This window comes from Moschus berezovskii, chromosome 24, assembly GCF_049115385.1.
Source record: "Moschus berezovskii isolate FMDL1 chromosome 24, NW_MosBer_1.0, whole genome shotgun sequence".
NCBI classification, from domain to species: domain Eukaryota; kingdom Metazoa; phylum Chordata; class Mammalia; order Artiodactyla; family Moschidae; genus Moschus; species Moschus berezovskii.
This window is the reverse complement of record NC_142483.1, coordinates 25492457-25513004: the sequence shown is the minus strand read 5'-3', so window position 1 is coordinate 25513004 and position 20548 is coordinate 25492457. Positions and strand designations below refer to the sequence as shown.

The following is a 20548-nucleotide window of genomic DNA, read 5'->3' as shown; positions in this document are numbered from 1 at the left end:
CTTCCAATGAACACCCAGGATTGATCTCCGCTAGAATGGACTGGTTGGATCTCCTTGCAGTCCAAGGGACTCTCAAGAGTCTTCTCCAGCACCACAGTTCAAAAGCATCAATTCTTCGGCGCTCAGCCTTCCTCACAGTCCAACTCTCACATCCATACATGACCACGGGAAAAACCATAGCCTTGACTAGACGGACCTTGGTTGGCAAGGTAATGTCCCTGCTCTTTAATATGCTATCTAGGCTGGTCATAACTTTCCTTCCAAGGAGCAAGCGTCTTTTAATTTCATGGCTGCGATCAGCATCCGCAGTGATTTTGGAGACCAAAAAAATAAAGTCTCACGGTTTCCACTGTTTCCCCATCTATTTCCCATGAAGTGATGGGACCAGATGCCATGATCTTCGTTTTCTGAATGTTGCGCTTCAAGCCAACATTTTCATTCTCCTCTTTCACTTTCATCAAGAGGCCTTTGAGTTCCTCTTCACTTTCTGCCATAAAGGTGGTGTCATCTGCATATCTGAGGTTATTGATATTTCTCCCGGCAATCTTGATTCCAGCTTGTGCTTCTTCCAGCCCAGCATTCCTCATGATGTACTCTGCATATAAATTAAATAAGCAGGGTGACAATATACAACCTTGACGTACTCCCTTTCCTATTTGGAACCAGTCTGTTGTTCCATGTCCAGTTCTAACTGTTGCTTCCTGACCTGCATACAGGTTTCTCAAGAGGCAGGTCAGGTGATCTGGGATTCCCATCTCTTTCAGAATTTTCCACAGTTTATTGTGATCCACACAGTCAAAGGCCTTGGCATAGTCAATGAAGCAGAAATAGATGTTTTTCTGGAACTCTCTTGCTTTCTCCATGATCCAGCGGATGTTGGCAATTTGATCTCTGGTGCCTCTGCCTTTTCTAAAACCTGCTTGAACATCTGGAAGTTCACGATTCACATATTGCTGAAGCCTAGCTTGGAGAATTTTGAGCATGACTTTACTAGCGTGTGAAATGAGTGCAATTGTGCGGTAGTTTGAGCATTCTTTGGCATTGCCTTTCTTTGGGATTGGAATGAAGACTGACCTTTTCCAGTCTTGTGGCCACTGCTGAGTTTTCCAAATTTGCTGGCATATTGAGTGCAGCACTTTCACAGCATCATCTTTCAGGATTTGAAAGAGCTCAATTGGAATTCCATCACCTCCACTAGCTTTGTTCGTCGTGATGCTCTCTAAGGCCCACTTGATTTCACATTCCAAGATGTCTGGTTCCAGGTGAGTGATCACGCCATCGTAACAGGCAAATTTGGCCTTGGAGCACGAAATGAAGCAGGGCAAAGGCTAATAGAGTTTTGCCAAGAGAACGCACTGGTCATAGCAAACACCCTCTTCCAATAGCACAAGAGAAGACTCTACACGTGGACATCACCAGATGGTCAACACCGAAATCAGATTGATTATATTCTTTGCAGCCAAAGATGGAGAAGCTCTATACAGTTAGCAAAAACAAGACCAGGAGCTGACTGTGGCTCAGATCATGAACTCCTTATTGCCAAATTCAGACTGAAATTGAAGAAAGTAGGGAAAACCACTAGACCATTCAGATATGACCTAAATCAAATCCCTTATGATTACACACTGGAAGTAAGAAATAGATTTAAGGGTCTAGATCTGATAGAGTGCCTGATGAACTCTGGACAGAGGTACGTGACATTGTACAGGAGACAGGGACCAAGACCATCCCCATGGAAAAGAAATGCAAAAAAGCAAAATGGCTGTCTGAGGAGGCATAAGAAAGCCTTCCTCAGTGATCAATGCAAAGAAATAGAGGAAAACAACAGAATAGGAAAAACAAGAGATCTTTTCAAGAAAATTAGAGATATCAAGGGAACATTTCATGCAAAGATGGGCTCGATAAAGGACAGAAATGGTATGGATCTAACAGAAGCAGAAGATATTAAGAGGTGGCAAGAATACACAGAAGAACTCTACAAAAAAAAAGATCTTGCCAAGTATTAGGTTGGTGAAAAGTAAATGCAATTTCAGACTGTGAATTTTAAATCATTATAAGTAGACACAAACACATCTTTATTAATCAAAATAGGAACCATTATAATCAACACATTTTTGCCAATGAGAAGTTTGTTTGCTTATTCATGTAGTGTAAAAATCCATGCTTTGGGATTCAACGAACTCTTAAGAAACTATTTTCTGCCTCCTGCTGGTTGTGGAAGCATTTTCCCTGCAAAAAGTTGTCAAGATGGTTGAAGAAGTGGTAGTCAGTTGGCTGGAGGTCATGTGAATATGGTGGATGAGGCAAAAGTTTGTAGCCCAATTTGGTCAACTTTTGAAGCGCTGGCTGTGTGACACTGGGTCACATACTGTCATGGATAAGCATTGGGCCCTTTCTGTTGACCAATGTCAACTGCTGGCATTGCAGTTTTTCATGCATCTCATTGATTCGTTGAGCATACTTCTCAGATGTAATGGTTTCACCAGGATTCAGAAAGTTGTAGTGGATCAGATGGGTAGCAGCCACCAAATAGTGACCATGACTTTTTTTTGGTGCAAGTTTGGCTTTGGGAAGTACTTTGGTGGTGCTTCTCAGTCCAGTCACTGAGCTGGTCATTGCTGGTTGTAGTATAAAATCCACTTTTCATCGCACATCACAGTCCAATATAAAAATGGTTTGTTGTTGAACAGAATAAGAGAAGATATTTCAAAATGATGATTTTTTTTTTTATTTGCATCACCCATTTATCGAGCTTTTTCACCTTTCCAATTTGCTTCAAATGCTGAATGACCATAGAATGGTCAATGTTGAGTGTTCTTCAGCAACTTCTCCTGCAGTTGTAAGAGGATCAGCTTCAATGATCCTCTCAGTTGGTCACTGTCAACTTTCAATGGTCAGTTACTGCGCTCCTCATCTTCTTAGCAAAACTAGAACCATCACTGCACTACACATTCCTTAGCAGTTCCTGGGCCAAATGCACTGCCGATGTTGCAAACTGTCTCCACTATTTTATGACCCATTTTGAACTCGAATAAGAAAACAGCTCAAACTTGTTTTTTGTCTAACATCGTTTCCCTAGTCTAAGATAAATATAAAACAAACAGCAATAAGTCATCAGCAAAAAAAATAAAGTGAGAAATATGCATTAAAATGACATATAACATAATCACATTTATTTAAGAATGTATTTCAATATCAAACAGCAAAGTTCACCAATGCAAAACTGCAATTACTTTTGCACCAACCTAATAATAAATTTCAACACATAAGAGAATTTAACTTATAAAAAGGTAAAGAAAGGTTCTAGTATATTACATCATGGGAAACTAGAAGACTAAAACAGAACCCGATCTCACTCCAGGCACAAAATATAAACACTAAAGAAGCTACTAGAAAACTACTAGGGTTCAAAAATGAATTTGGTAAGGTTGTAGGATACAAAATATACAGAAATCTGTTGCATTTCTACAAACTAACAATGAACAATCAGAAAGAGAAGTTAAGGAAACAATCTCAGTTACTATTGCATCAAAAAGAGTAAAATACCCAGGAATGAACCTACCTTAGGAACAAAAGATCTGTACTCTGGAAATTGTAAGACACTGATGTAAGAAATTGAAAATGACACAGATGGAAAGATACGACATGTTCTTGGATTGGAAGAATCGATACTGTCAAAATGACTATCACCCAAGGCAATCTAGAGATTCAAGGTAATCCCTACCAAGTTACCAATGGTATTTCACACAGAACTAGAACCAAAAAAACTTTTAAATTTGTATGGAAACACAAAAGACTCGGAATAGCCAAAGCAATTCTGACAAAAACAAAAACAAAACAACAAAAAGAAGCCAGAGGAACCAGGCTCCCTGACTTCGATTATACTATTAACACAAAGCTACAGTAATCAAAATAGTATGGTACTGGCACAAAAAAGAAAGAAAGAAAGATAAATCAATGGAACAGAATAGAATGCCCATGAACCAATATTCTGTGACAAAAGTAGCAAGAATACATAATACAATGGAGAGAAAACAACCTCTTCAATAAGCAGTGCTGAGAACACTGGACAGCTACATGGAAAACAATGAAATTGGAATACTCCCTAACTCCATACCCAAAAATAAACTCAAAACGGATTAAAGATCTAAACAGAAGACCAGATACTATAAAACTCTTAGAGGAAATTGCCAGCAGAACATTCTATAATATAAATCACAGCAGTATCTTTTTGAAAATATCAATTTCCTAGAGTAATGAAAAAATTTTTTTTAATTTAAAATGGGACCTAATTACACTTAAAAACTTTTGCACAGCAAAGGAAACCATAAACAAAACAAAAAAAAAACAACCCACAGAATGGGAGAAAACGTTTGCAAACAAAGCAACTGACAAGGGATTAACCTCCAAAACTCTAATAAACAGCTCATACAGCCCCAAAAAACAAACAACTCAGGTAAAATATGGGCAAGAGACCTAAGAAGACACTTCTCCAAAGAAGACATACAGATGGCCAAGAAGAGCATGAAAAGACATTCAACACTGCTAGTTACTTGAAAAGATGCTCAACATCGCTAATTATTAGAGAAATGCATATCAAAACTACAATGAGGTATCAACTCACATAAGTCGAATGACCATCATCAAAAATTCTACAGAAAATAAATGCTGGAGACAGTATGAATAAAAGGGAACCCTTCTATATTGTTGGTGGAAATGTGAACTGTTACAGGCACTGTAGAGCACAGCATGGAGGTTTCTCAAAAAACAAAAAAATCTACAACTATCATACGAACCAGCAATTCCACTCCTGGGCATTTATCTGGATAAAAAATTCAAAAAGATACATGCACCCCAATGTTCACTGCAGAACTATTTACAAAAGCCAAGACATGGAAGCAACCTAAATATCAATCAACAGAAAAATGGGTAAAGAAGACGTAGTACATATATACAATAGAATAACACTCAGCCACAAAAAAGAATGAAATAATGCCATCTGCAGCAACATGGATGGACCCAGAGATTGTCACAGTGAGTGAAGCCAGAGAAGACAAGCACATAATGATGTCACTTATATGTGGGATCTAAAAAGATGGTAGAAATGAACTTATTTACAAAACAGAAACAGACTGACAGACCTTGAAAACAAGCATGGTTATCAATGAGGAAAAGAGGGGGGAATAAATTAGGAGGAATGGACTGACATATACACACTACTACACATAAAACAGATAACTAATAAGGACCTATTGTATAGCACAGGGAACTCCACTCAATGTTCTGTAATAATCTATATGGGAAAAGAATCTGAAAAAGAAAAAAATAATTGAACCATTCTGCTTTACACCTGAAACTAACATGACATTGTAAATCAACTATACTACAATACAAAATAAAAAGTAAATTTTTAAAATTTCATTTGTATTAAAAAAACTCTGCAAAAAAAAAAAAAAAACTAAGAGACCTTAAACCCAAAAGCTATGAACGAGAAGAAAGGCAGATTTATTACATAAAACATTTTAGATTTCTATATCAAACAACAGAAAACACAGAAGAGTAGACAAAAGATAGCGGGGAGCACAATGACAAACTCAGCGTGTTGAAAAGCAAAGACATCACTGCCAACAAAGGTTAACGTAGTCAAGGCTGGGATCTTCCCAGTGGTCACGTACGGTTGTTAGATCTGGACCATAAAGAAAGCAGAATGCCAAAAAATTGATGCCCTCGAACTGTGGTGCTACAGAAGATTCCTGAAAGTCCCTAGGACAGTAAGGAGATCAAACCACTCGATCTTAAGGGAGATCAACCCTGAATATTCCCTGGAAGGACTGATGCTGAAGCTGAAGCTCTAGTATTTTGGTCATCTGATGCGAACAGACAACTCACTGGAAAAGTCTCTGATGCTGGGAAAGATCAAGGGCAGAAGAAGAGGAGGGTGTCAGAGGATAAGATGACTGGATGGCATCACTGATGCAATGAAGAGGAATTTTGGCAAACTCCAGGAGGTGATGAGCAACGGGGAGGCCTGGCATGCTGCAGGCCATGGGGTCGCAAAGAGTTAGACACGACTAGGTGATGGAACAACAACAAACGGGAAACATTTCCAATACAGAGGACATAGGCTTAATATTCACAAATACAAAGAACTTCTACAAACTGACAAGATGAGCACCCAGGAAAAAATGGTAAAGGACAAAAAAGAAATAAGTTCACAGAAGAGCAATTCTCAGTCGTCAGTGTACCCAACCAATAAACAAGAAGACACTCAAGAGAAATGCAAACTGAACGACCAAGGAGGCATCACTGAACATAAATCAGATCTGCAAAACTGCTAAGACTTGTTCTACCTGCTGCAGACAGGAATGCAAGGGAAAGGTTCCTCTCAGACATTCCTGGTGGATATGTGATTTGATAGTTTTAAAAGAATGTTGTAATTTAGAAACAACTATTTAAAAACATATCTTTAGATACAGCAAACCCACTCTGAGTAATTCATCCTACAAAGATAAAGCATTTCTGTTCAGGGATTTTTACTGCAACACTATTCATAGTGATTAATGCCTTAGAAGAAAAGTAGGTGAACACCATTAACAATGAAATAGCTATATTAATTAAAATAATCACCTACCAGAAAATAGTAAGCAGCCATTTAAAAGAACAAATCAGAATTCTAACAGGTGGGATGAAGGGCTCCTTTAGCTATTTTTAAAAGACAGAAAGACAAAATACAGGAAAATATGTTCCATGTAAACCATCTTTTATAAAGCATAAAAAATATATGTTTTAAATATATCAATACATAAAAAATTGATAACATTTGAAAAGAAAATGTAAAAACTACAAAGATACACCAGGACAGGTCTATACAAAGTCTGAGATGTCAGGAAAACTAATGTGGAATTTATCCTTTGTCACCTTGGAGCCCTAGTGTCTATCACAAATGGTGAACACATTTCAAGCATTCAAAAAATGTTTTACAGTAGAGAAGCGGGGGGGTGGGAGTGGGGGGCACCCATAGGGAGGAGTTGAGAGTGCAGGGAAAACCAGGACAGGATTCCACTGCTAGGGCAAGAAATTTATGTGATGAGCCAGGAACATCTTGGAAGTCCAGAAATTAATACTCAAAACCAAAAAACAAACAAAATAAAACACAAAAAACTTCAACACTCACATTGATGAGGGTATGTCAGAGAGACACAGGAGCCAAGGGAAAGAGTACCCAATAGTTCAAACTAAAGCAATTCAGACAATAGAAATAAGTACAGCAGTAATGGATCAGAATCCAAAGTATAAAATAAGCATTCACGAATCATACTCATTAATAAACAACTAAATTAGGGAGAAGAGACAAATCTGTACGGAAGAATTTCAGATAATTCAGGCAGATGCCCTGTCCTCTAGAATGTGGAGCGTCAGTCCCCCACTCCTTAAAAGTGGGCTGCACACAGTGACTTCCTTCTAAGGAGGATAGTGTGGGAAAAGAAAGAGTACCTTCCCAGCGGAGAAACCTAACAAGCACTAACTCTCTCAGCCAGGTGATCAAGGTCAACATTAACAGTGACAAGTCTCATAGGCAGTGAGTACCCTAACATCAGCCTAATCATCAGAAAAATATTATACAAATCCCAATAGACAGGCATTCTTCAAGCAGAGCTGCTGACCAGAAGTCCTCAAAACAGTCAAGGTCATCAAAAACAAAGCGTTAGAGACTGACACAACCTAGAGGGACCTACGGAGACATGAAAACTAAATATTTTGGGTTGACCAAAAAGTTCATTCAGGTTTTCCCCATAAGACCAAACAAACTTTTTGGCCAATGCAATGTTGTGCTATCCTGGGTGGAATCCTAGGGGGAAAAACTAATAATAAGGTAAAAACTAGGGAATTATGAATCAGGAATAGATGTTAGTTAACAACAATGTATCAGTATTAGTTCATTCATCATAACCAATGCATCATATTGATCTAAGATATCAGTAACAGGATAAACTGTTTTTTGAAGAAGGCAATGGCACCCCACTCCAGTACTCTTGCCTGGAAAATCCCATGGACAGAGGAGCCTGGAAGGCTGCAGTCCATGGGGTCACTGAGGGTCGGACACGACTGAGCGACTTCACTTTCCCTTTCATGCATTGGAAAAGGAAATGGCAACCCACTGCAGTGTTCTTGCCTGGAGAAACCCAGGGACGGGGGAGCCTGTTGGGCTGCCGTCTATGGGGTCGCACAGAGTCAGATACAACTGAAGTGACTTAGAAGAAGAAAACTGTCTTTACAGAGCATATAGTGCGCTTCCCACATGGTGCTAGAGGCAAAGAATCTGCCTAGATCCCTGGGTCGGGGAAATGGCAACCCACTCCAGTATTCTTGCCTGGAGAATTCCATGGACAGAGGAGCCTAGTGGGCTATCCATGAGGTCACAAAGAGTTGGAGACAACCGCGCAAACGAGCACACACGCATACACACACGCGCGCACACACACACGGTATATAGTAACTCTGTAGTATCTTGGCAGTGATTCTGTGTATCTAAAACTGACGCAAGAAATGAAGTTTCAGAAACAGAATAAAGTCCCAGAAATAGCTACCACACTCACAACACTTATGACACCAGATCTGTGAGGTTTTTTTCCCACACAAGCAATTCTCTGTGAAACCAGTTGTTCAGTTCAGTTGCTCAGTCCTGTCCGACTCTGTGCGACCCCATGGACTGCAGCACGCCAGGCTTCCCTGTCCATCGCCAACTCCTGGAGCTTGCTCAAACTCATGTTCATCAAAACGGTGATGCCATCCAACCATCTCATCCTCTGTCATGTCTATATAATTTAATTCAACTTAAGGTAGTTAAAGCAGAGTCCAAAGTTAAGGGCTCAGCCCCACAAGACTGCCCTCCACTTCAGACACCAACTGTTAATAACAGGTTCCCAGCTTACGTACACCTTCTGTCCAGCTTGGCGACAAACTAGAGGTTCCCATGACGCACTCCCATCCACCCAGTTCAGTCATTTGCCCGAACAGCTCACAGGCTTCAGGAAAACAGTTCTGTTCAAACACATGAACCAGCAGATGAAGAGATGTAAGAGGTCTCGAGAGTCTTGACCTTCTGTTCCCATGGCGCTGGAGTCCACCACCCTGCTGGTATGTGCATGAGCTCAACCCGGAAGCTCCCTAAAGCCGGTGTGTTGGGTTTTTATAAAGGCTTCACAGAGTCATGATGGATCATTAACTCAAGCCTCCAGTCCCCCTCCACTCTCCCGAAGATGGAGGGTGAGGTGGAAAGTTCCAGTATGTTAAATATGGCTTGGTCTTTCTAGTGACCACTCTCAACCAAGGGACATCCAGGAGCCCACCATGAGTCACCTCACTAGAGCAAAAGACATTCCTGTCACCGGGAAAATCCTAAGGGATTTGGGAACTCTGTGAACCGGCGCCAAAGACCAAACATTAGAACAAAAGATGTTCTGAGCATTCTTACCAGACACGAATTTGGAAGGGCTTCAGGATCTCCAGCCAAAACCAGGGAGTGTGACCAACGTACATATTTTCTATTATTTTACATCTGCCTACTCAACATTTCCATTTGGATGTTTGACAGACATCTTAAACTGAACAGGTCCACACTCAACTCCTGATCTTCCTCTCAAACCTACTCTACCTAAAGTTTATCCCATCTTGCTGCTGCTGCTGCTGCTAAGTCACTTCAGTCGTGTCCGACTCTGTGTGACCCCATAGACGGAAGCCCACCAGGCTCCCCCGTCCCTGGGATTCTCCAGGCAAGAACACTAAAGGGAACTATAAGGTAAGAGACCAGCTGTATAGGCCAACTGGATGACTGCTCTTTTCCTTTCACAAATCACATCCTTTATAGGCCAACTTAATGGAAACTCCTGAAGTCAGGAGCAGACTGGAAGATTAAGAGAAAGTAGGGAAGTTAAAGATGGGGTAGGGGTGGTGTGTCTTAATGAATCAAAGTCCTGTGAATAACATCTGATAGATAGTAGGTTCTCAATAAATACTTCTTGAATGAATGAATATATCTACAAAAAAAAAAGCATACAAGGATAAATGCCATAACTTTTCATTATAGAAGATAATTTACAATCACTGTCTAAACCAATATTAAAATAGAGTGGGTGAAATAATAAGAGAACAATCTGCCATAAAATATTTAAATTAATTGCCTTTTAGTGGTTTTCTTTTTTCACCTTCTTTATATTTTAAAATGTAGTAAGTAAATATGCAATTGCATTATAATGAAAAATTCCTTCAAAAACCCTAATGGAAACTCATGTCAATTTTGTCTAACACCTCCATTCACTCTTGGAAGGCAAGGGGGTAGAAGCGGGGGAATTTTTTAAAAGCAATTCACTGCAATATTCTTCATTATTAAACAGGCATGCAATACAGCTTATTTCTTTGCTTTTCAAATTTGGTACCACTTAGATGCATAAAATTTGAATGACTTAATAAATTATTTGGTTTACAGAAAAATGCAGAATTTTAAGAAAAGAAAGAGATTCTTAAGTAAGACATGTATTTTAAAAAATCTACAGAGAAACCACAAAAGGAGCAAGTGTGGAAAAACAAATACGGCATACACACAAATTAAATATGAAGAAAGAAAATCTTCTGCAGAGAACTTTGAAGGAAACAAATTTATAATAATGACCACTGATAAAATGGAATTTCAGTGTAAGAACCAAAAAATATCCTTCATTTTCATCTTTTCCATCTGTAAAATCAAGTTAAGAGTAATAATGACAAACCCTTAGTGGTCACTGTATGCCAGGCACTGTTTGAAGCACTTTATATACCTTACAAATAGGTGTTAATATATAACTAATTCTAATACAACTTTTTTTTAAAACTGCATATATTGTGAATTTTAACAAGCCAGAGAAAACAATATTGTAAGTAACCTGCTCATTGGGTAATTTTTCCTTAAAGATATGGTTCTCTCATAATCCACTAATAAAATGTGTTTTCTTAAAACATTTTAAATGGGGCAATTTAGACAACAAATGGGAAAATAAGATTTGAATATAATTGCAAATACTTACCAAAGAATACCTTGTAAGGAGAAACACAGTGGTGTTCTACTGACACAATCTTATTGATTAAACAATGTCTTATCTAAAGGCTCCTAAGCTATTTCTTGAACACTTGAGTTTCCTTTAAGGTAAACATTCCGTAATGTAGTAGATGATTTAGCAGCTTTACATGAATGGAATTACTGTTAAATAGGAAACATAAGTGTGTCAGATGGCAAACCTCTTACAGTCCCATCATTAAAGGAAACAGCATAACAATAAACCATCTGAAAATATGTGAGCTATTCAGGAATATACAGAATCCACAGCTGATCTCCTACTTAGTGGTAGGCAATGCATTAGGCCACATGTGCAGGGTTTAAAACCACAAAGATCTAACACTGATTCACATGAAAAGCACCTCTTACAAACAGGTTTTCATATTATATAAAACTTCAGAGGAAAAAAGGTTGAAAACTAAATATAACGAAAAACCTTTGCTATGAAGTAAGTCATTCTTTGAATTTTCATCTTAAAAGGACTTTTATTCTCTAACCATTACTGAAAAAATGCAGTGTTAACACAATGTGAAAAAAGATCAGCATAATCAAAAGAATCTGTGGAAACTCTTCTTCCTAATTAAAATGTAATAGTAACAAAGTATAAAATAAAATGTAACAGTAAAAGACAAGGAATGACTTACCAGAGAATAAGACATACTTTCATAGAATATTTACTTAGTGCTTCAGATTCCTAATAAAGCACAGTATTAATATAAATCCAAGGCATATTACCTTTACTATGTGTTTTTTCAATTTGACACAACAAAAGATTTCATTATATGTTAACACCTTACTTTCTTGATGACTAAACCATCATTAAATTAAATAAGGAAACAAATGAAAAGGTCAGAACAGAATGAACTAAAAAAAGTTTAAATTTTTAAAAAACCAACAACAAAACTAAGAAACCTTTAAAAAGTGTTTTTTATGGAAAAAAATTTTAAGTAAAACAGAATATGAAAGTTCAAAAAGTCTTAATTCTTAGTCTTAATTCAAAAAGTCTTATTTTGGTCCAATCTCCATGAACACTATGAACAACTGCTGAAGGCCAACTCATTAAGCACCCATTGCTAAACTAAACCCTAGGGATACAAGGATAATCAAAACAAGGTCTTTGACCTCAAGGAGCCTCCATTGTAGTATTATTTTTTCCTTTAAGAATTAAATAAAAGAGATGTTAAACTCTACTGAACAAAAGTCCCTGGCTCCATTTCCCAGGCCCATCTCAGGGCTTGGTCCACTGTGGGCACTTCATACATGATTCCTAAAGCAACTGAGCTGAACGGAGCTCAGCTAGAGAGGGCAACAGCATATAGGCAGAGGAAGACTGACTTCCCTCTTAAAAGCTGACCGTCCAAAAATTCCAAACCTGAGAAAACAGTAAGATGGAAACTGAAGCTCTATGCTCCATCCTTGTCCTCTAATACCACACAGCTGCAGAATCAACTCCTCCCAAGAACTTCCTGAGTACCAGTTCTGTGGTGACCCTGGAGACACAGTCAGATGATTTTGTACCACAGGAAGGATTACCAGGCTATTTCAGCTACAAGTTTAATAACGATGAGAACGGGTTTTGCCTCCAAGTTTTTCAACTTTTATCTATATATTTGGAAATAAGAAAGTTGGGCAGATGATATTGATGACTCCAAGTAACTGCATTTCAATTCTGGTCCAAAAAATTAGAAAGAATCTGGAAACAACTTCACAAAAAATTTCACAGAAATAGGGAAGGAGATGGGGGAGCAATATACACTGTTTGGAGCTTCCCCGATAGCTCAGCTGGTAAAGAATCCACCTACAATGCAGGAAACCCTGGTTCCATTCCTAAGATCTGCCAGAGAAGGGAAAGGCTACCCACTCCAGTATTCTTGGGCTTCCCTGGTGGCTCAGCTGGTGAAGAATTCAACTGCAATTCAGGAGACTGGGTTCAATCCCTGGGTTGGGAAGATCCCCTGGAGAAGGGAAAGGCTACCCACTCCAGTATTCTGGCCTGAAGAATTCCATGGACTGTCACAAAGAGTCAGACATGACTGAGAGACTTTCACTTTTTTCTTTCATACATTGTGTGGGGTGTGCATGTGTGTGTAAATCAATACTATTATTTTTACATCAATAATTACATGTCTTTGGCATATATTTGTATATGTGTAAATACATGTGTGTAAGTATACCTGTATACGCTCAAAGGCTCAGTCATGTCCAACTCTGCAACCCCATGGACTGTAGCCCGCCAGGCTCCTCTGCCCATGAGATCTTCCAGGCAAGACTACTAGAGTGTGTTGCCATTTCCTTCTCCAAGGGATCATCCCTACCCAGGGATCGAACCTGGGTCTCCTGCATTGAAGATGGGTTCTTTAGCAAGTGAGGCACAGCCGGGGAGTGGGGGGACTGGGGGGGGCGCAGTAAATATATGTATGTAAGTATACCTGTATACATGTGTATAAAACTCTTTAAGACACACTATAATGCAGATAGAAGGAAATATCCATTTTCCAATTGTATCAGTTAAAAAGCTGTGCTGAAATCTATAGAATTATCCAAGAATTTGCTAGTTTTATTTTCTAAAAATAAAGAAAATATTCAGTGGAACTTTCATATAATTTATCTTTTTTCAGTATAAAGAATTTTTTTTAAATCCCTGATAGTTTAACAAACATAGAGCTACAATATGTCACTCAATCTATTAATAAAAATTCACTCCCAAATAATAGGGAAATAAACCCAAGGGTCCACATAATATAGGCAGGAACTTTAGTTACTACATGGATGACACAATAAAGCTAAGTCAGAGAGAAGTGAGAAGCTCCAAACCTATATTCTAGAATATTATGCTACCTGGACCAGCTCCAGCCATTATGTTTGTGTCTATGTACTTAACAGGGGGTGTGAGAAAACCAGAGATGTTTACTGGTGGTGACCATACACACCATTTGCCTGTCTTCCTATGAACTGACCAAACCAACGTGATCAGATTTGTTTGTTTAAATACTGGCAGGGCCAAGAGAGGTGAAGCAGGTGAGGAGTCTAGGCTGTAAGTCTCCTTTCCAACAACTTCTTTATCAGGTGATATTTACAATGAAAAGACACCTTATAGGAAATCTGAAGACAAATCCAGTGATTAAAATTAACTTCTATATGTATGCATATATTATACTATATTTAGAAATGCTTTTTGATAAATTACAGATAATACAACACTAGAAGTAATAGTCTCAGCAAAATAATTCAAACTGAACCAGAGAAAGACGAATATCTCACAATAGTAAGTCCCCAATGATCTGATTTTAGTTTTCAAATCAGGCCCACTCCCACGAAGTCCTTGAGACTCCAGCCAGCAATATCTAGGATCCCATCCCTCAGGACCCAAAACAGTGTAAAAAACATCCCTCAGAACAGTGTCGAAAAGGGATGTAAAAACCAGAAACCAGACATAAATGGTACAGTCAACATACGTGCACACTAGAAAGTTACCAGAAATCGGAAGATACTTATAGTCTTAAAATCCAAATGACTGAAATAACTGTTTGCAACATCTTAAGAAAATACAACAGTGAAGAAAAAAAGAATGACACAGAATTTCTCTAACAAACATTTACAGACTTCCTACAAGACTCAAGGCCCCATGTGGAAGCGAAGGTGAGTGCCTGGGAGCACGATACTCCCAGTGTAAGAGGAGACCTCAGGCAGGAGCCATTGACTCTACCAGCTGATGGAGGATGCAGAACAGGATTTGAAAAATGAAGGAGGGGAGTGGGATCTTCCGGCAGAAGAAACAAAGCACAGAAAAGGAAAAGCCCTTGGGGAGCAGTGACTTGTCTAGGACAGCAAGCAGGTATGTAATTAGGACTAGTGGGTCATACAGATGGGGCGTGTGTGGACGCTGGAGCCCAACTGCAGGGAACGAGGAAGAACAGCCTGAAGAGCAGTGACGTCAAATACAAGGCTCTGGGGAGAATTCAATCAGTGTGAGCTGTAAAGGGACTCAGGCACCGTGGAACTTAGGAAAAGACCCCCTAGGAGGTCACTGCAATAGTGTGGAAGGATGGGAGAATGAATGAGGCTAGAGAGAGTAAGAAGTGGATTCAGTAACAGGGCTGAAAGGCCGTACAGGAGATCAGTGGATGGGTATGAGTGCTGACAGAGAAATCCAAGATGAGATCAATAGTGGACACTGGTGAAATGAGGAGCCAGGAGTCCGATGCTTGGGCTACAGCCTGCCTTTCCCACTAACAGGATCTGTGACCTTGATGATTTTGTTTGGTTATCTGTAGACTAAGGATATTAGACATCAAGGTCTCATAAGCCCTTTCCAACACTAAAGTTTTAGAATTCTGAGGTTCCAAGTTTTAAGTTTTTTGGCTGAAAGAACTCTGGTACAAGAGGCAGACAAGGAAGTCAAGAGGTGTGCTTTGACACAGAGTATATTCCATGTATCTGTGAAATCACAGATGCTTCAAATAATGATTTTAAACTGACTAGAGATTAGTTTAACTCTTTCTTATGGTGCAACAGGTGTTAGTGGAAAGAGTGAAGTTACTGGATGTCCCTAAGCTTCATCACATTTAATCCGTGAAACAGAAGCTCTACTTGGGAGAATGAGAGATATAAAGAGCTGGGCATCACATCTGGCTGGAAAGAGGACAGCTTGTGACTGGCAGCTTCCATACTGACGACTCTACAGGTGATCTTATTTTAAGGTTTCCATTCTCCTTTACTGCTGCTGTCAGGCAAGATATCTTACTTTAAAAGAAAAAAAAAATGACAAGAAAAAAGTTTTATTACCATAATCTGTGGTACCTGAAAAATTTTTGCAATATTGGACATTTCATTAACAGTTATGGAGATAACCAAGATGACTAAAATGGACTAGAATGGGTGAATTTAATTTAGATGACCATTGTATCTATTACTGTTGGCAAGAATCCCTTAGAAGAAATGGAGTAGCCGTCACAGTCAACAAGAGTCCGAAATGCAGTACTTGGGTACAGCCTCAAAAACAACAGAATGATCTCTGTTTCCAAGGCAAACTATTCAACATCACAGTAATTCAAGTCTATGCCCCAATCACTAGTGCCAGAGAAGAAGTTGAACAGTCCTATGAAGATTTACAAGAATTTTCAGAACTAACACCAAAAAAAGATGTCCTTTTCATCATCGGAGAAAGTGAAAAGTGAAGTCACTCAGAAATCATAGAGAAATAATTTTTAAAATCCACCTGGAATGTTTTTCTAGCCCAGACAGTTCCTCTAGCTCCTGATCCACAGGTTTCAACTGCCCCACCACCAAAGTCTTTCATTCTCCTGGCATCCCTACAGTGTCAACAAGGACACTATACAATCAGGTCATTGTGCCAGAGACCAGTGGATTGTTCTTGGCACTTCCTTTCTCTTCACTAAGTGAAGTCACTCAGCTGTGTCCAACTCTTTGCGACCCCATGGACTGTAGCCTACTAAGCTCCTCTGTCCATGGGATTTTCCAGGCAAGAAACTGGAGTGGGTTGCCATTTCCTTCTCCAGGAGATCATCCCGACCCCAGGATTGAACCTGGGTCTCCCACATTGGAGGCAGACGCTTTACTGTCTGAGCCATCAGGGAATTCCTTTTTCTCTTCACTAGCTAGTGGCCAACTCTCATACGTCAATCTGCTCTCCTAGCTATTTCTTCAACCTATTGCTCTGCATTGCGCCCCTATCCAAGCTCCCATTACCTTCCATCTGAACAACTGCAAGAGCCTGACACCTTTCTCCCACCTCCTTCCCATTCCCCCCAACACAAATTTCTGAGAAGAACCAGAGGCAGTATTAAAACAGTAGTTCAGCAAATGAAACAACAGTGAGTGGTCACCTTCTACATAAAGGTTTCTATTATTTTTATGATAAAGTACAACATGATTCCCTGGTCTTCAAGACTCTGCATGCACTCCTCACTTCAAGCCACCTGATCTTGCTCCAGGCTCTAAGCCACACTGGCCTTACCTGCTGAGAGCCTTCATACATGATCCCCGTCCAGACTGTTCAGCCGTCACTGAACCCTTTCATCTAATTAGTATTCATACCTTGGAATTCAGACTCAATAGCACTACCTCCAAGAAAATGCCACTAACTGATCCCAGATAAGACCAGGAGTCACAGCTCAGACACTTCCACAGTATGTGTGCTTCTCCTCTGAGACACTCATGTTCACGCTAGTGTCTGCTTCACTTGCCTGACCATGAGCAAAGCAAAAACAAAGAGTGGGGCCATACTTGCCTTGTTAATGAACAGCCCCCTATGCACAGTGCCTTGTGCATACGAAAGATTGTGTACTTCAAGTGAATCAATGACCTAACCATCCACCCATCAATCTGTGATACCTTGTGTAGCTGGATTTGTCTCCTGATACACAAACAGGGTAGGGCTTACCATCTCACCCTTCCCTGGAACTATTTTCTTTTATGCTAATAATCTTTTCTTCTTTGTTGAATATACACCCCAGTCTCCCACAAACTAGAACTGGATGAGTGTTCAGAGAGAAATGCCTGCATTGAGACTATGAAAACGTCAAAGGAGACTAAGAAAACTACAGGGGATTAACACAACCCTCCAGAATGAAAAGAAACCGGACATGGAAAGCCAACTATTAGCTGAGTGGTGGTACAGAGTAAAGGAAGAATGAAAGCACCCAAGACACCTCAAAATTTCCATCAATTTCTCTTAACTTGCCCTTTAAGTTTACCAGACCTGGTTTCAGATAACCAACCTCAGACAGTATTGCAAGTACACTAACGGCTGAGAGCCAGAGAGCTAAAGCCTAGAAGAGAGTAAAGCCATGTACAGATCCTTGAGCACTCAAACCATTCTGCCTTTAAGATACTATCAAATTCCTAGATGAAAGGAAGATGAAACGGCATTCTCAAGTGACTGGCTTGCCTATGGGTTTTTTCTCATTTTGTTTTATTATGAAACCTCCTCAACCACGATATATGCTCACAGATACACATATCAGTTATGATTCAACAAGTTCCTGTGTGCAAAATGTACCAGCATGGGGACTGAAACACAGTAGGTATTGGATTTAAATGCATGCTTTGCTAGATCAAAACCACATACATGCTGTGGTTTGGAAAGCTGCAGGAAAGAATAGTCAACTGCTTCCTCTCTTTCCTGGCTGGCATTTCTTACCACAGCCACACTGAAGAATCACGACCCTTGCGCCTTTGGAGCCATCCCAGTGGAGTCCCATTTTACACGGCTTAGGCTCTACAGGTCTGCAGGGGAAGTTAAGCGACCACAGGATCCTTCTCTATTTAGTGGGACTTCTTGCCAGAAACCAAGGCAACTAAGAAGAGAAAGTCTGGATTTGTGGACAGAAGTCCGGTACGGCATCCACAGCACAGGCAGGTGAACGTGGAGGCACCATGGGCAGAACCGCAGTTGCTCCTCGCTATTCCTGCCACCGCACCCGACAGGTGGCCAAAGTCAGCACGTCCAAGAGTGAGAAATGAGAAATTCTTTGCCTCTATGCCTTCATGAATGTCCTTATGAATACAGAGGTAGAAATACAGAGACGCTGAGCAAAATGAAGAACCGAGCACTGATCTCCCCAGCATACCTAAACTATTAACAGAAACCCCACTCCTATGTGAGCAGCTAACAGAGACAGAGGTCCCATCTTTGGAGGATCCCATGCTCTTCAAGATATTTGATTTGGAAGACATTCTAAGCACTTCAACTATTTCACAAACAGGAACCATCAAAGCCTTTTCCCTGTGGCAATGCCATTTGCTAAACAATTCTCTCCAATCACACCATTTCACTCATCAAGCTAAGCACAAGCAACGTGAGCACAAAGATAGCCTTCTTTACAGGGGGTCAGCAGAAGACTCCAATGGGTCTGTGGGTCTCAAATACATAACGGATGTGATTTCCAGATAAAAGAAGACCTTAGAAACAATAAACCACTGCGCTCCCATATCCTTGAGAAAGAGTAAGCTGTTTGGTTTTTCATTTCAATATAGTAAATTAAAAGTAAGATACACAAAAAGTCCCTTTATGCCAGGACACTTAAATAAAACCACAAAAAAGTTTTACACCCTCTACAGCACCTAAAGAATTTACAAAAGCTGAAATGAAGTTGTTAAAGGAAGATACTGACCTGGAAAAAGACTAACTGCTTTTCCTAAACAACAGTATTTTGAGAATACTGGGATGTGCCAAGGGAATCAGCGCTTAACCTCCTGTCATGTTCGGTAGAGCTGTGTTAAGTCACTCAATTCCACAAAAGACTATTTCTCATAAAGTAAGCTACAGTTTGAAGAGGAACTAAAATAGAATTTTTGCTAAAAATGTTTGAGACAAAAAGGATCAAGGACCTACTGTATAGCACTGGAAACTCTGCTCAATGTTATGTGGCAGCCTGGAAGGAGGGAGTTTGGGGGAGAATGGATACATGTATATGGAGCTCTGAGTCCCTTTGCTGTCCACCTGAAACTATCACAACATTATTAGCAGCTGTATTGCAATACAAAATAAAATGTTTAATTAAAAAAAAAAGGATCTCTTCAACAAGAAAAAACCAATGAGTACATGCTTTCTGGGAGGAGGGTGTTACCAATTTGTTCTACTACTTTGGATGAGAGTTTCAAACTATCTACTAAGTTAAATCGTCAGCCCTTTGTATAGGAGGATTCAATCAATCAAGGATGAAAACTGTTTGGGGGGTGGGGGAAGAATTCCAGGAAGTTCCAAAAGTGAACTCTGAATTTGCTGGCAACTGTTTATATACAATCTACATTGTATTTGCAATTATTTACATAGCATGTATCAACAGACTGGGTCCAAACAGGAAAAGGAGTACGTCAAGGTTGTATATTGTCACCCTGCTTATTTAACTTCTATGCAGAGCACATCATGAGGAACGCTGGGCTGGAAGAAGCACAAGCTGGAATCAAAATTGCCAGGAGAAATATCAATAACCTCAGATATGCAGATGACACCACCCTTATGGCAGAAAGTGAAGAGAAACTCAAAAGCCTCTTGATGAAAGTGAAAGAGGAGAGTGAAAAAGTTGGCTTGAAGCTCAGCATTCAGAAAACAAAGATCATGGCATCTGGTCCCATCACTTCATGGGAAATAGATGGGGAAACAGTGGAAACAGTGTCAGACTTTATTTTTGGGGGCTCCAAAATCACTGCAGATGCTGATTGCAGCCAGGAAATTAAAAGACGCTTACTCCTTGGAAGGAAAGTTATGACCAACCTAGATAGTATATTAAAAAGCAGAGACATTACTTTGCCGACCAAGGTCCGTCTAGTCAAGGCAATGGTTTTTCCCGTGGTCATGTATGGATGTGAGAGTTGGACTGTGAAGAAAGCTGACCGCCGAAGAATTGATGCTTTTGAACTGTGGTGTTGGAGAGGACTCTTGAGAGTCCCTTGTACCGCAAGGAGATCCAACCAGTCCATCCTAAAGGAGATCAG

General features: G+C 39.8%; 1 protein-coding gene across 4 annotated transcripts in view; it reads right to left on the bottom strand.

Moving 5' to 3' along the window:
* SLC25A26 (solute carrier family 25 member 26) overlaps positions 1-20548 on the bottom strand; it is a 164980-nt gene that overhangs the window by 63740 nt on the left and 80692 nt on the right. The window lies entirely within an intron of this gene.